The sequence below is a fragment of the Anopheles stephensi genome, chromosome 3 (genome assembly GCF_013141755.1).
Source record: "Anopheles stephensi strain Indian chromosome 3, UCI_ANSTEP_V1.0, whole genome shotgun sequence".
Taxonomy (NCBI): Eukaryota; Metazoa; Arthropoda; class Insecta; order Diptera; family Culicidae; genus Anopheles; species Anopheles stephensi.
In genome coordinates, this window is record NC_050203.1 from 74,088,487 (window position 1) to 74,105,389 (window position 16,903).

Genomic DNA, 16,903 nt, shown 5'->3' on the forward strand with positions numbered 1-16,903 from the left:
AAACACCCGAGGTCCCCGACCATCAGCAGTGATCGTTCGCAACAGATTATTAATGATCTGGAGTAACCGCGGATGGATTGAACGGATGGGTGATTGGTTTGTTCAACTCTAATCTGCTAACCGTCGAGTTTGGTTTCGTTAGCGACCTGTGCGTGCGTGCGACCAATGTGTTGATAGTTTGATTTAAGCCGCACCGGCCACAGAAGCCAACTGTCCGAGCTAGAACTTGCCGGAGGCGTGTACCCTTTCGAGTTGGGTCAAACAAGAACTAATCGTCCGAAGGGGTTCGGACAGTGGGGGGAGGAAGAGTGGGAGTAATTAATTTTTCCGAATCAGTTTTTGCACTCACCCTCGAGATCACCCCGAGAGGGGGCACAGACACACAGTATCTCCCGGTCAATATCTAATAATTAACCAAAGTCCCTTGTCTAAAATGGGCCATTGGTTGGTTGTCCGAGCACGCACCCGGTTTTTGTTTTGGTGTTTTGCTGCCACAGACGATTCCGTGTGGACGGTTTCATCAATTTGCCCTGAAGGCATCGAACGCAACAAAAAAAATCTAAGGGTGGCACCGCTATTGTAGGACAACAAAATGGGCAACATTTCAGCACGAAGCACCAACACTTCCGTGGTGCAGCGGAGGGCAAACAAAAACGCGGGGAGCATAAACAAAACATTAATCAGGTTCGTTTTTCGTCGCACCCGGTTTCGACTCCTTTTTTGTGCCTCACCCCAGCTCCAGTGCGTACAATCTCCAATGCTCGAGAATCTTCCGCTGCCCGAGTCGCGGGAGCACTTTTTTCCAAATGGCAAAAATTTAATAGTCAAAGCCATTATGTTCTGTCGTTCCCTTCGTTCGCTTTGGGGTTTCGGTTGGGCTACGAGTCCGAACGAACGGAGAAGCGCGTACATTGAACGGTTCGTGTCAAATCGCTCCAGATTGGATGGGTACGCAAGGAACGCGATAACGCGAATGGGAGGTGTAGCAAACCCGTACGAAGATAGCCGCATTCACTACCGGGGCTAGCCTGGGCGTCCCGGTGACGGCGGTGACGCTCGCTCTATCATTCATCATCATGCGACATGGTTTCTGAGCGCGAGCGCGCTCAGCTCACCAACTCTCTAGTTTTGCAGCAGAGTTTAAGCTCCCTGGTCGAAGACAAAAAGCGATGACCATAAATTATAACATCATTATAATTCCAGCGCTTTACGTCCAGTGCACGTCCAGAGGGTGGGTAAGCCGGTGTATGGGGCCGGGCGGAGAAGATCCCTCGGGTTGTGTCGTGCGGGCCTAGCGAATGACAACGAGGTATACTCGCACGAAACGAACCAAAAAAAAAAAAATTGTAAAAAACGCGATCGTCAATGTTGCTTCGCGTGTGTGTGTGTGTGGAGTTTTATCCCTCAGGTCTGGTCTGGTACGTGGTCCATTCATGACTTGTGGCTTAGATCTCAGAAGAAAAAAAAAGGAAAAATAAGAAGAAGAAAGCAGCTTACAACACAAACCGAATGAATGGACCAGTGATCCGTTACTGTTCGTTCGTGTGCTTTAAGCGCGGGGGGACAACAAAAAAGAAGAAAAAAAAAACGCTAAAAACGAAAAACTTAAGCGACGAACCTAGAACCGTGTGCGTCCATTGGATGGAGCATCAACTTTTGGGAAGCAGCACCATAAAAATCGAATCAAAACAATCAAAATAAAATTTCATTATTGAAATTGATGTCTTTAACAAGATTTTCGATTACCGTCATCATTTAAATCGAGCCAATGATCGTGGGGTTTCGATTGCCGGTTTGGGTGCGAGGGTTTTCGGCGGAGCAGTTAAACGGGGCGAACATGGAGGTTTTTGTGGGCTTAACATGAATTTATTTAGTACGAATGATTTAGAGGGAGAACAAGAAGCTTGTTCGGTTAAAGAATCGTTTGATGGGGCTTAGAACTAATGGATATATGTTCTGGTTGATTGAGGATCGGTCAATAAACGCTATACTTAGAAACGTATAAATTTCATAAGGGTGAAAGCAAATATCTTTTATGAGAGATACATTGACGGTGAATTTAAAGCAAAGTGTTATGGTTATGTTTATTGTATTGAGGAATTTAGTTTATTTAACCATTTCCAAAATACTATCAAAATCAAAGGGGTTTCGGAGATGCGAAAAGGGCTGTTACATGATAAAATTTAATATTTAATAAATTGAGGGTGGAGACACACCAGAACCGAGGATCAAATCCCATCCAGACTGTCTTCCCGCACATCTATGTGGATTGATTATCCAGCTACGGGTGAAATGAAGTCCCAGAAAGCCAGAAATGGCAGGCCGAGTCCTCTTGAGTACTGCCAAAGAAGAAGGATAAATAATAAAACAATGATACTACCGTGATTTGATTTTTTAGTATCGTAAGGCATTTTTAGACTCTTTATAATTAAATTTATTCAAACTCTAAAAAACATCATTCAAAAACTAAAAAAAAAAAAATAAAAAGATCTATAGTTTCATTAATGATCTGAAAACCATGAAAACTAAGAGTGACTTCAACGCCACGGTAAGCGAGGAACGGATCGATTGCGGATAATTACAATTATCTATTTTCCTATAATCTATGATCTATTTTTAAACACAGCATCAAACGTTATAAAACTGCCTTAAACTATAATAAAAAGCATAATATTCTCGAAAACAACGAAAGATTTCATCGCCATGGTAAGCGGCGTACGGGTTGATTGCTTATAATTGCGATTTTCTTTGCGATTCATATGATTTGGTAGGATGGAAGATTTATATTGAAAGTAAAAGTAAGTAAATGTAATATATTTCCAAATCATGAAAAAATATTCAATAAAAGAGAATTTAACAAGCTTTAAAAGGCACTTTTTTACATTTTATTAAGAAACTTATAAAAGCATTATTCATTTAAAAGACTCATTACACGCATACCATCGTGTGATGAAACGGGACTACCAACCACCTGTACCGAGATCAGTTTGAAGGAAAACAAAACAAAAAACCAAGCGAGAAAATCCTAGTAGGCTCATGGTTAGCATGATCCGTGCCTGGTGTCACGCACAGCAGAGCAGGAGTAGTGGGACGTTAACCAACCAACTATCATCATCGTCATCCTTCTACTCAGTTTCGATACAGTTTACGAGCCAGCTTCCCGTTGACCCTTGAGTGTGCTCTCAACCTGCCCCAGCAACGGGACACTGATTTGAACCATTTATTAGAAGTGCTAAACATGGACAACATGATCGGCGTGCGTGTTGTTTTTCTCCCTGTTCGTATGTTGATTTCACTCGCATTTGTTGCTATGCTGTTCCCTTCTCTGATTTTTTTTTTCCATTTGACCTCACCATCGTTCGTGGTACGATTTGGGTTGTGTGCTTGGTGTCGTGATGCTTGGGACCGGACCGGAAATGAAATTATCGTAATTAGGGACGATTTAGTTACACCCCGTGCATGCCGGTTTCGGTACGTGCGTGCGTGTGTCTTTTCCATAGTTGGTGGGCAATATTTTTGAATGAGTCTTGTGCTGCGAGTGTGGAGTGGAGAGGGTGTGTGTGGAGGTGGTAGGCAAAGATCAGCTGAGGTCGATAGTTAAAACAGTGATTTATGAAGCGTCGTACCACCTGCGGGGACCTGAGCGTGGACTTGTGGGGGAAAAAAACATAATTATTTGCTCGCCTCAGGTGTTGAGATTAATGTACGTCCGACCGATTGGGTTGTATGGATATGGGAAAATGGGAGGCGGTTTGAAAAGAAATTATTGAATGAACTACTTGGAGCGAAACGATGTTGCTGTATCGTGATGTCAATCTCTTCAAGGGTTCTGTTTGAATGGCAGCTTCGGTTTGTAGATAATTCGATGATTAGAGCATGTTAATATTTGGAGCTGGTGGTAACAGAATATTTTATTAATGACTTTTATTCAACAATTTTAAACAATACTTTTTTTAATTTTAAGATTCTTCCCTAGAAAGAACCCTCCACCAGGAAAGATTAATTTCCCGGTTGGAGTTTGTGTGCTCGTCCAGAAAAGCAACTCCCTCATAATCTCCCAGCAAAACGCCCAACGGCAAAAGGGGCCGTAATCCGACCATACGTACCGGTCATCATTTGATCATTTGTTTTTCGCCAGCCCGGCCAGTCTACGCGCCGGTGGTGAAGCAATTTCGGCAGCCGTACACACACACACACACACAAAAAGAGAACATACCAACAACGACCGCCTCCGGGTGTTGTGTTGCCCTGGCCGGCTGAAGTCCATCGAGTCCATTCCAATTTTGGAGTGACCGATCCCCGTACAGTCCACGGTACGGTGAGGTAAGCCACCTTACGGAGCACCGAAAAGCTAAGCCGGATTTGGTACGGGTTGGGGTTGATTCGTGCCGGAGGAGATATATGGGAGTGATAGCGCCGCCATCGGAGGCGTCTGCCATGGGGAGTTGCTGTTTAGATCGTTGTCCGTATGTGGAGTGTACGCCGGAGGGGGTTGTAGGCCTCCGATTGGGGTTTTTCGAGGGAGGAAGGGAGGGAGGTTAACACTCTGAACCAGATGACTCTGCGCTACCTATCCAGAGGACCGCGCTGTCACTGGCGACCGTGCCGCACAATGACTTTCTAGTTTGGAACGGGCAACGAGAAAGCAAAAAACACGCCAGAACGCTAAAAACGAGCCTCAAATCTCCCGCTAATGGGAATGGTGACTTGATGAAAATGGTTATGACTTAACTGGATCCTTTTTGTAGCGCATGGGCGGTGCGCAACTCCACCTGAAGAAGGATGACGCCGATGGGATTTATTAGAGATTTAATATCGGGAACTATCGGGGGTTCGGTTTCTCGTCTCTCTCTCTCTTTCTCTCTCTCTCTCTTTGTTTTCGAACGTTCGGATATTGTTTCTTCTCTAATGTGGTTTACAGTGTGTACTAAGCGAAACCCACCACGGTCTGTTGTCGATCGGCATTATCGCGCCCTCAAAAACGGACCTCCAAAAACCGAAAATCGTAATCGATGTCGGATAAACCGAGTCGGGTGGACAAGCGAGGTGGGTAGGGGGAAGTCGGGCTGAGCAAGAAAAAACCATTTGTATAGAGCTGTAATTATGCGATCGGGATCAATTCGAGTCTGTGTGTGTGTGCTTGTGGATAAGCCTTTTTTTACGAACAGTTAACGATCGAGCATATTTGCGGTGGTTAACATTTTCCCATGGTTCTCGACACAAACACACACACACACACAGGCACAGGATATGGTCGTATTCCTGGGCACCAGAAGCGACATATATCATGACCGCAGCGCAACATGTCGTTGCAATTGCAGTAGCCGGCTAACATACGTTTAATTATTTTATTTCGCAGCGTCCGCAATGTCCTCGGGATACGGGTAAGTCGCAAAACTCTGTACGAGCAGCTCCGGCCGGTTGCATCCTGTGCGTGGAAAAGGGCTGGAAGTTATCCCGTAAATTTTGCTGCAAGCGTTTAAAGTTGTGCGTGGTTGGGAGAAGGGGGAAAAAAAAGAAGAGTAAAGAAGGAAGAACTCCGAGATGGTAAAGGGAGTGGACATAAAAACAAAACTCCCCGAGGGCTTTTACTGTTACTGCTGCTGCTGCTGCTGGATCGATACACTGGTGAGCCAGGTTTAGTTATAGGTTTCCCCGGTTGAACGGGTGAACTATACGGGAAGATACGGGAAAACAGAGCTCTGTCACACATACACGCACACACACACGTACGGTAAATAATAAATATATGACAGTTTAGATGACAAATTGAAACGACATGCTTTGAAAACGGGAAATAAAGAGGTGGTGAGTTGGTGAAGACTTTAAGTCGGTTGTTAAACGCTAGATCGGAGGAGTGGCCGTGAATAGAGAAATAGAAAAGGATAGATAAGAGCGAAGACACTATTAAAATCATTTAAAAGTCCTTATAAATGATACAAGACGTCGCCCTTAAACTCTTTAACTTTGTAAGCATGCTTAAAAAAACTTTAGCGTCATATCAATCAAATTTAAACTCCTTAAGCTACCTACTATTTAATAAAAACTAAGAAAAAAGTCAACGCCAGGGTATGAAAAAAGGGAAACTGTTATTATTAATAATTCATGAAAAACAAAATTAAAAAAAAAAACAACAAGATCAAAGCTGTTTATCATAACTAAGTATGACCTGGAAAGTTGGTAGAAAATAAATATAGGAGACTTCAAAGCCAAGCTATGAGGCGAAAAGAAAACAAAAATTAGTAGCTCTCTAAACATTCGAACTGAAATAAACAACACTGCAATGCAAGAAGGAATCCAAATCAGAATCACAGAAACCAGCTCCAAAAGACCTTCCAAAAGGCCGAAAAAACAGAAGACTTCAACGCTACATTAAGCAACGAACTGATAGACTGATGCCACTAATAATTTCCGAACATTGAAAAATTGATGAAAATTACAAAAAGCAAAAGCATACAAAAGCAAAATCAACTCAGCATGATAGCAACACACATTAAAAAGCCTCTAACATTCTTGAAAATTGTCAAAAATGAACAAAAGACTTCGACGCCTCGATAAGCAACGAACAGATAAAGTGTAATAATGAATAATTATCAAACTGAGACAAATCGTATGTTCAGTATCCTGGGAATATATCTTAGCGATAATTAAAGGCTTTTTATTTAGCAATAAGAAGTTAACAAACAAACGGTCCAAACTTATAATTCATCGAATCGTAATACGAAACTTAAAAATGGAATAGCATGATGAAACTCCAACCAACCCTCACGATAATTATTAATGCTTAATGTCACAAAACATACCCGAAAGCATACATGTCATTCCAGTATGTGTGTGTGTATTGTAAACACCAAAACACCACTGGAACCGACCAGGACCGGAGGATTAATGCAAACAAGTATTGAGCGATATATTTTATCACGCTATCAGCTCGATTATCACGGCTTCACGCGACTGTGTCGCGTGTGGCGACTGCGTGGCATTGCGTGATATTTTATGCGTCATTTAGTTCGTTGGGTGAAATTACAATCCCCACCCTCGTGTCACCATCCCCCCCTTCTTTCCACCCGCTCGTTGTTATGTTTGCAATTTTGTAGCGCACCCCGAACCTCGATGGGAATGTACGACCGGAAATGGGATAATGCTATTTTGGCCGCCAGGCCAATCGGTGGCGGTAGATTTTATGATTCAATTTTTAGCGAGCACCGTACAGCATTTTTAATTACAACCATATATGCTGCGTAGATCAACGCGTGGAGGGTGCTTCGGCCCGGTTTTCATTGCCAAGTGCATACGCTCCGCGCTAGTGCGTTCGAAACATTACGGTTACGGTGGTGAAATCGGGTTTTTAGTGGCCGGTCCGTTCCAGATGCAAATTAAAGTTCTTCGCACTTGTTTACTGCCGAGTTTGTGTGTGTCTGTGATGCTGGGTGCAGGAAAGGATGCGGGAAGGGACACAAAAACGCTTACCACCCGAGGGCAGTGATCTGTTCGGCAGTAAAGCTGCAGCGAACGGGTGTAGGGTCTCATTTCCTGTTCGTGATTAAAGAAGCTCCACAAATCGGGTAGCAAGTGTTTATGGTCGACGCCACCCTTCTGGCGGGCATAGCTAACGGACGCACCGTAGTTGCGCTTTTCCGCACGCATTTACCTAGCCAGTTCAGGGAGGGGGGCCTATAGTTTGCACATCAGCTCGGTTGCTTGCATGAAGCAGAGTTGAAACTGAGCGCCGAGTGCCAGCGGGCATTAGGGCTTTGCAGATTTCTTAGAAGGTAGGTAGAGCGGAGTGGAATGAGGAGCGAGGAGGAAAGACAGGGAGGCAAGGTAGTCATATTTACAAACGTCATTTGGCCGTTTACTGTATTATTAGTTTGTTTTAAAGGCAAAATTGCACCCGGGGCGATCGGGCCGAGCCGAACGAACTAGAGATGGGCATAATTGGCAACAAAATGGGAACGGGTTCCAGACGATTCCAAAACAAAAATTTAAACCAGTTCCAAAAAGGTAGATGCAAACGAACTGTTCGGAAAGAACGATGCCATCGGAACCGTCCGAAAACGTCGGAACTGTATGAACCGTGTGGAACCGTTAGCAACCGCTCCGAATCGTCAGAATTGCCTACGATTCCGTTTTCCGGTTATGAACCGGTTCCACCGATTCTGACGATTCCAGACGGTTCTGCGAGATTCGGAACAGGTCCGCGAGGAACCCATGATTCATTTTTCTTGAAATCGGAACCAGGAGTCAAACCGGCCGAATCTTGATTGGAACGGTGGATTCATCCAAAAGAACCCATCACTAGAACGAACGAGTCTTTGCTGATGGCCGGCAGATGAACCATGAACGGAACATTCGAAAACCGTTTTCGTACGACGGAGATGATTTGGCCGGGTTGTACAGTTTTGGAGTTTGTGCCACTAACAGCTACCCAATGGCAACAGACAAAAGGCAAAGGTCCAGCATCCAAAACACCTGGTGGGACGCATTTTAAGTCCTCAAAAAAGGACTGGGATTATAATTTTAATTTTATTAGCTGCACTCGCTTTTAGACCCTGTTTAATGGTGCTGCAATTATAGAAAATTCACAATTTTACAAATCATTACCCCCATGCGCAGCGCATTAACGCATTCCAGCAGTTCGAGTTCGAAAACTAATTATTTTCGGACGCATTTTAACGACTTCTGTGCGCCAACCGGAAGTAGGGGCGGAGTAGTCAGGAATTACTTTTGCTGCCCAATCGACTCCCCGAAACCCATCCTCAAGGACATTCCGCGACGTGAGGCCCAAAAAGGACGGGGGGGCAAAAGCGAAGTTAAATTTATGATTCCGGCCAGCACCCATCCAGGCAACTGCCCGGGGCGATCGGATTCGTACGGGATGGTTCGGGTTTTTCTTTTCCACGGAATTTGAATGACCACAGGAAACGTTTAAATTATTCATAAACGTTTTTGGTGCAGTGAGTGTGTGTGTGTGTGAGAGAGTTTTTTTTTGTTCGGAGGACTCGTAGTGTTATGATTTTCTCGTTAGCTGGCGTTACCTCCCTCGTTTCACGAATCGTGATGGTTACGTGTTTTAATTTAGCCGGAGCGGTGTAATCCTTCTCTACTCGAGCGCCTGATCCTCCTGAACCCAGCGCTGCGCCACCGCTTAAGCCACCGATGGCGGTTTGGCTGCCCCAGAAAGGTGTGGTCATATTTATTTCTTTTGCGAATTACACTCAAGGTTCTTGCGGAGGGGGTTTTCCCCCCTTTTTTTACTACCGAGCTTGTGTTTTGTGTGTACAATTATGGATTTTATTTCCAACAAAACATAGCTTCGGCGGGGCCAGAAACTGTGCGCCAGCCGGATATCGTTACCCGGTGTGCTGGCAGCATCGTTGTTTGGCTTCAAGAAGCAAAACTGCCCCTTAAAAAAAAGGACTTCAAATTAAAAACAAAACAACGAGAAAAGCAGCACAAGTCCCGAAAAACAAAAAAACAGGGCAGCAATTCGGAAGCACCCTACGGCTCAACAAACCGGGTTCGCCCCTCCCCCCGGTTAAGAAGATGAATCCCGGTACGAAACGTTATCCTGCCACAGCCGAACGGCAGCAGTTTGGAGGTCGAGTAATTGCACAGCTCTTGGCGGACAGCTTCGGTTTTTATTGCGGTTTGCGTTTTTACGTGAAATTATGCTTTCCTGCCTTCCTTGTTTTCTTTTGGCGGTTTTGCCAAAATCTGCCGTTCGGTGGAATGCGTGGCGAGTTTGCGTGCTGCGAGCAGTTGAGCGGAATCCTTGCCTTGCTCAAGGGGAGAGTTTTTTTTTGGCTGCTGCTGCTGCTGCTGGAGGTCTTGTCAGCGAGCGAAAGGTGAATCCTGGCAGATCGATTTGCAAAGTACGGTTCGGTGGCGGTTTATTCTGCCCTCGATCATATCGTCGATTGTTCGTGGGTAAGCTCATTTCATTGAGCCAATTTTACAAACGTGCTACCGAACGTGCGTCCTGTCCCTCCATCGCGGCGTGTCAGTACGGTCACGGCAGCAGCTCGTGAATGAGGTTGCCCGAGTCACGATAATAACCGATGATTGAGAAGACAGCGGCTCAGGTCAGTTTGGCGGAAAATTGTACCCGTCCCTCGTCTTTCTTACGCCACGAAGTTGGTTTTGGAACGATATGAAATTCATTGATGAAACTGGTGTTGGTTGCCCTGTTTTTTTTTTCTTTTTGCTGGGGACTTTCTCTGGTGATCGCTTCTGGAAAGCGCTCGTGAGGTTGAGAATTATCATCAACCGTTCAGTACCCGGGCCCAACCGGCAAACGTGTGTGATGAAGGAAGATGGTATTTTAATTATAATGGTAACACAATTTAAAACGCAACGAAAACGTGCTTGCGGCGTTGATGAGACTGCCTGTTGAATGAGTTCGACAAGTGAAGATGAATGAAATTCGTGGTTGGCAGGCATGTTGTTTGGTTTTCTGTACTAAATTAGTTTTTTGTTTGAGAACTGTTCGTGTTTGAAACTTCTTTTAGGGGGTATTTTCTTGAAAAAACCCTGATTTTTAAGTCATCACGTTTAATAATATCCTGAAGTAGTCATTATTCATAGAATTATGTAAGGTCAGTTGTTACTTGTAGAGCATTCAGTTAGGACATGCCGGAGCTAGCTAGAATGTCTCGTGTAGAATCCCATAGTTTATATAAGGTTAGAAAGCCTTATGTAAATAACAGTTTTCTTGCTAAGTATATGACATCATTAGCTTCATCACCTCAATGACAGGAGCTTAATAAATGAGCTTATTAAATGAGCTTATTAAGCTCATACTACTACGTGAGGTTTCGTGGAATCTCGCTCATTCGAGCTCTGGATTTTAAGAGCCAGAGTTCGTGTTAATGCGTGTTCCTGAGCTAGAAAATTAAAATCTTCATTTTATTTGTGTATCTCCGCAAAAACTCGGACAACCTTCTTGCTATTACTCATACGGATCGGAGAAATCAGAAGAAATTGTTTAATATACATCAGAACGAGTTTTAAGTGGTTCACACTGTTCGGGCTATGAGTTCATTTAGACATTATAGAGATATACATTTCTTAAATATATGTACTCTTTCCTTCTTCTGGAACCACAACTACAATCTCGAAAGGTCCCGGCCTGCCATTTCTGGCTTCCTGTGACTTGATTTTACTCGTAGCTGGATAGTCTTTCCTGTGTACGGGGAGGCGGTCTGGCTGGAATTTCAGCCCGGATCCTGCCGTGTGAGATAAAGAAAGACCAGTGCTGGTGTCGCCACCGGACCGCCCAAATGTGCTATAGGTTTAAGAAATACTAATTCGAGCTAATAGATGCCTTGTGAAGTAGGAGGATGAGTACAAACTCAACAGTTTATCCAGAAACAGGAGTCTCGAGGTCGCAACACAGGTCTGACTATCCAGCTGCAGGTATTATCAAGTCAAGGAAGCCAGCAATTTCATGACACGGCTCCTCAAGGTTGTAGAGCCAGCGAAGAGGAAGAAGAGTCTCTATAGTTTATGAATTCATCGTACGGGCTTATATGACTTTGAGCTCATGACCTATAAAGACTCCCATGATCTCGCAGTCTGAAGCACAAAGTTTGCGCACAAATGCTCTTATTGATCAGTAGACTAGCTCAGAGTGATACAAACATAAGTTGATTAAACGGACCCGAGTTTGTTATCCTTACAAGCCCCAATCCAGCAAATAAATTGAAATTGCTCCTCACTCTGAATTGGAATTTAAATTCTCCGTACTCAGGACCAAGGTGTATGTATTTAGAAGGTGAATTTTTATCGATTTGAAAGGGCGCCATTTAAGTCGAGTTATGTCAGAGTTTGTTTACAAAAACATATGGTATGGGGCTACAAAGATGAACAAACAGCCTCGATTCTCAGTCCCTTGAGCAATTTCGCTAAATTATGGGTCATTTTTGCATATCCAATGTTGTCTCACAGACGATTAAAGATATTTGCTTGCATTTTTCGTCAAAAAATCGTCAGCGATACCACCACCAGCGCCTCCCCCGAGGCTTCTATCACTCTTCTCAATACCCTTCCCCTCGATGACCACGGAACTGTTATGTCAGGTCGAGAAATGTCAATTTGCTCTAAACAACTCTACCTCCTATATCCATATACCTTGCTCAGGACTCAGTAAATAGCTAAAGCGTTCAAGACAAAATCACTCGAATAGTATCTGAACAGCTGACTCGTAACACTTACATTTGAGCTCTTACAAACACCCAATTTGCCACAAAGATAGGGCATAAGAGATATGAGTAGTATTAACCTAATGTTCCAGACGCTGCTGGCCAGAACCCCTTAAGAAATGTTTGTTGGCCAATGGTCCCTACAGAAGCTCACAAACAACTTCCAGTGTACAGTTATTGTCGAACTAGAACACCAGCCACTCATAATGTCATTGTGAAAAACAAAAACGCGATAAAATATTCAAGAATTTGGAAGTGGTTGGTTGCCTTTAGCATATCTTTACCACCAAAGCCAAACATAAAAAAACTGGATCATGCCTCCACAAAGGACCCTAGCATTAAAGGGCCAGCAATAATTACGGCTGGCAATCTTGCAGCCGTCCTAAAACGGGTGATTCGTTTAACAGTCTCCGCTCCCTTGCCTAAGCGCTCCGTACCAGTGCCCCAGACACTGGGGAGCTGTTATTTAGTCTCGAACTCGCGGTCGAACTCTGCGAGAGGCTACCGGCTTTCGGTAGCCGTTATCGTGAAATTAGAAAATCAATCAAAAGGCCTTGAAGGCGTTTTGCGATTGATTGAAGCAAATTTAAATATTTATTAGGTGCGGTGCTGAAATATCGGGGCCGAGGGAGATTGGTTGTGCGCCCCGGTATCGAGAAACGCGACGCTCGGGACGGGACGTTTTCTAGTTTTTCGGGAATGCGTTGGAATGTGGAGCAGAGGGAAGGGGAAGACGAAAAGGGAAAACATATGAACCAAGTGGGGACAACCTAAAATCAACCCCAAAGCTTCCAAGTTACGCATGCTATTAGAGTGCTGTGCGCGTTTGGTAGACGGGCGAGACGGTTTGATTCTTGCCGATCTTGTCGCGTTCGGTGAGGAACTTTAAGACATTCGGAGAAGGGGAGGAGAGTGTTCGAGGGGGGGTGGGATTCGTGATTGATCTGCATAAATCAAAACCCGGGGCAAGCAGACGAGTGGTCCTAGCTCGGGTGTTCATTTTGTTACAATTTATTTCTCCCGCTTTGCTTCGTCGATTTCGTCCACCTTAGACTCCTCACGACGACGATTAGCCGCCACCGGATCGTGATGGCTGTCAGACGGGCCCTGCCTCGAAGATGAGGAGGAACCGAACATGCGGCACCTGAAAACTTGTTCGGCATTTTTCGGCCGTCGATCGATTTGATCGATCGGCTCGATAGTGGTGGTGAGCATATTTTATCGAAATATATCAAACGCGACGAGCGTCGTCGGGGCTCTAGCTGGCTCTATCCTAGCTCCGAGAGCTGCTGCTGATGCTGCTCCTAATCGGGCGGTTCGATCGAAACCGAAAGGGCTCTGGGTCTGGCAAAAGGCGCTCGGTTTCAACATCCACCGAACCCAAGCATCGGCCGTCCCGAAGCAATCCCATTTGATTGAATGCAAATTAGTAGAGGGCTTTGATTAGAGAAATGTATGCACTCGCGTCGGACACACCAGACTGAGGGGGGAGCTGCCCGAACCACCACCGGCGGGAGGAGGAACGAAACCATGATTGAATCGGATCTTGGGGAACAAAAAGCGCCTAGTCACACGAAACATTAAGTAGCTAACGGGCTGTCGGGTTTGGGCGATTTGAATGCTTTGAATATGCCACCGGGTGCCGATAATCGGTGTGCCCGGACCGGTATCGGTATTTTCTGTTGTGCACGCAGACAGATTGAGTTCGAAGTTTTTCGGATGGCTTTGGATAAATATGAGTAAACATGAGCGTTTCATGCTGCTGCTAGGGATGGTTGGCCGCAACAAGGGAGGGAGAGCAGTCGTTGGAAGGGAATTGTTTTTCACCGACTTCGTTCAAGTCTAAGTCTAAGCGTCTAAGAGCAAGCATAATAGACCTGTAGTTTGAATTGAGAAGAGCTATAAATATTTAAATCACAATTTAAAGTATATTACATAAAAAAACTAAGCATCTCTTAAGAACGCAATAAATCGATCGCCGTTCGAACAGCGTCACGAAAAAGAGATATTAAATAACTCTTATTCGCTAGGGTATCAAAAACAACAGCTTGGGCCCAGTGGTCGGACAGAAAGAAGAGTAAAAGAACCACCCCTCCAGGAAAAAAAATGGAATAAAGGCCAGAGAATACCATTTAAATTTGAAACTGATAAATTATCGAACACACAGTAGCGACTTTCGTTTCGAGAGCTAAACGGTTTCGAATGTAAATGAGTTCATTCAGTGTTTTCGGCGGCCGTTCGGCTGGCGCTCGAAGGCTTCGTTCGTTCCCTGTCGTTCTTAATCGCCCGGGCGAAGAACCGTTGCGGACGGCGAAAAGATTGAACGCCGAACACGGCAGTCGTCGTCCTCCAGCCGCATTTCGGTAGTTTCTGAGCATTCAATCGTTCGGCTGTCATGTAATTGGTGGGCCTCCCGAAACCTGCTTCTGCTGCCAAGTCTCCCGGAGCCAGATTCAGGAGGGGGAAGGGAACAGAAGTATTTATAAGAACTCGAAACGATACATTCGATAGTTGAGCAAAAAGGATTCGCTGTGCTTTTGTGTTGGAAGAGTTTTTGTGTTCTTGGGGGGACTCGAAGGGGGACTCGACTGGTTGGCGGCGGTGCTGACTGATGGGTTTCATTAATTTGAACATTTCTCCTACGGTGTTGGAAAATATTTCACAAACTCGCAATGGCGTGAGAAATTGATTTATAAACTGTTGATCGGTTGGATGGGTGAAGGGAGCGGATTCGGAAACTGGTTTGGTGGGCAGGATGAGAATGTGAAGAATTCGTTGACGAGAGTAGATTTGTATGGGAGAAGAAATAAGCTCACTGGTCGTAAAGGAGTAAACGTGGGATTTTAATAAAAGTTTAAATGACTTAAAATGGTCTTTAATGGCTTCGTTAAGGCGTTTCCCGTTCCTAGGTATGAAATACAGCAGCCTGAGAATTGGAATTAGGATGGCACTAAGATTTTAATAAATGGTATTTATAATTAAAAAAAAAATTATTTCCGAACGTGATTTATTTTATTTTTGTTGTCATTTTTGTATTTACGGTACGATAAATGAAGGCATGTAGATATCAGCAACGTCTAATTTGAAATTGTGAAGGATAAACATGCTACTTAGCGTGTCATATGTTGGCATGGCATATAGCATATGAGGCAGGCACGAACCACAACGACATAGCACGCCCTTGGTTCAAATCTAGACAAGATCGTCTGCTTTGGGGTACGTTCTATACCTTTTCGAATGTGATAAAATGATTCCTGTCATAGTTTTAGATGGTTTATATGGTGAAAAGAATACGAGCAGAAATTGCTTAAATTATGAAAAATGAAATTTTATTGTCAAAATCTGCTCTCAACAATCTTCCTTTGATTTGATTTTTCGTCCAAGGCTCTGCTTAGCTTCGATTGGTGTCTTTTTTATCCTCACATAAAAGACAATTTGACTGGCATCCCTGTTCTCCTTCCAATTGAGACTTAATTCACCTTAAAAACTATCCTCCTTCAAATCATCAATATTGCTCGAGAGTTCTTAGTTTTTTATTTGGTATATTTTCTGATGTTTCTGATCCGACTCTGTGGATAAGCTTCCTCGTTCGTCCTTTCATCTGACAGCTTGAACAATTGCCATGATCTGCTAGTAAACAACCGAACTGTCACACTAAATGTCAACACGTTCTCATTACTCCCAACGAGCGTTCCATCTTCCTTCAAACCATTTAAATAATATATTCATCTTCTCCCAATAATTACACTTTTTTCCCCTGCTTCACACAAAGCACGGCGCAGCTTCATATAGGAACAGTCGCATAAATCGCATCACGATACATCATCGACATACTTGACTTCACGGCTCACCCTTTCGGGTCACGATCGTGTTGTCGTACACAAGCGATGGTACAAATTGCCTCTTTAGTTCTACCATTTTACAACACCCATCCTGCATTATGCCGTCACCCGCTACCCTCCCGTTCCGCAGCACCGACTCCATTTGACCTCTGAACGAGATCTCACCCGCTCGCGCAACGAGGGTCGTTGATATCTTTCTTTCTTCCTGTGCCCAAAACGCTGTCGCTCGCCGGCTAAGCTCACTCGTTGGGCGGCTTGTTGTCGTAAAGCTGTTCCCCCTACTGATAGCGCATTACAGGCACGCGCATTTACAACCGAACCGGGCTATTACATCGATTGCCCTTTTCTGGTAACCAGGCCGCATCCTGCCGTACCGAAGGTAAATCGCGACAATTTAAGTAAATTGTAGATAAATAGATTCTAATGAAGACATTAGGGCCGTGTGGGGAAATTTATGAAAATTTATAGATTCGATAAGCGTTTACATCGGCGATCGGCATGTTCCGGTGCCGGTTTTTTTCCCCAGTATCGGTCGTCGGTCGGCTCACATATGCGGGGCCCGTTTTTTTGCATCTCGACGATCGGTGATCGCACCGATAGTACGATCCTTCCACCTCTCCCGTACACCACGCGGGTAATAATAACATAACCTCAAATGTATTGATCATCATAAATTCAATAAACAAACCGAGCGCTCGGGCACACGTAAACGCCGTCCCCGGGCGACGTGGGTGACGATGAGTGGCGGTGGCGATGTGCGGTTGGACAAAATCGACGGGAAAACTCGCCCGGAAAACAGCCCGCCATTCGAAAGGGTGGTTTTTGCTGTACCGATTTTACCACGATTTTCGGATGATC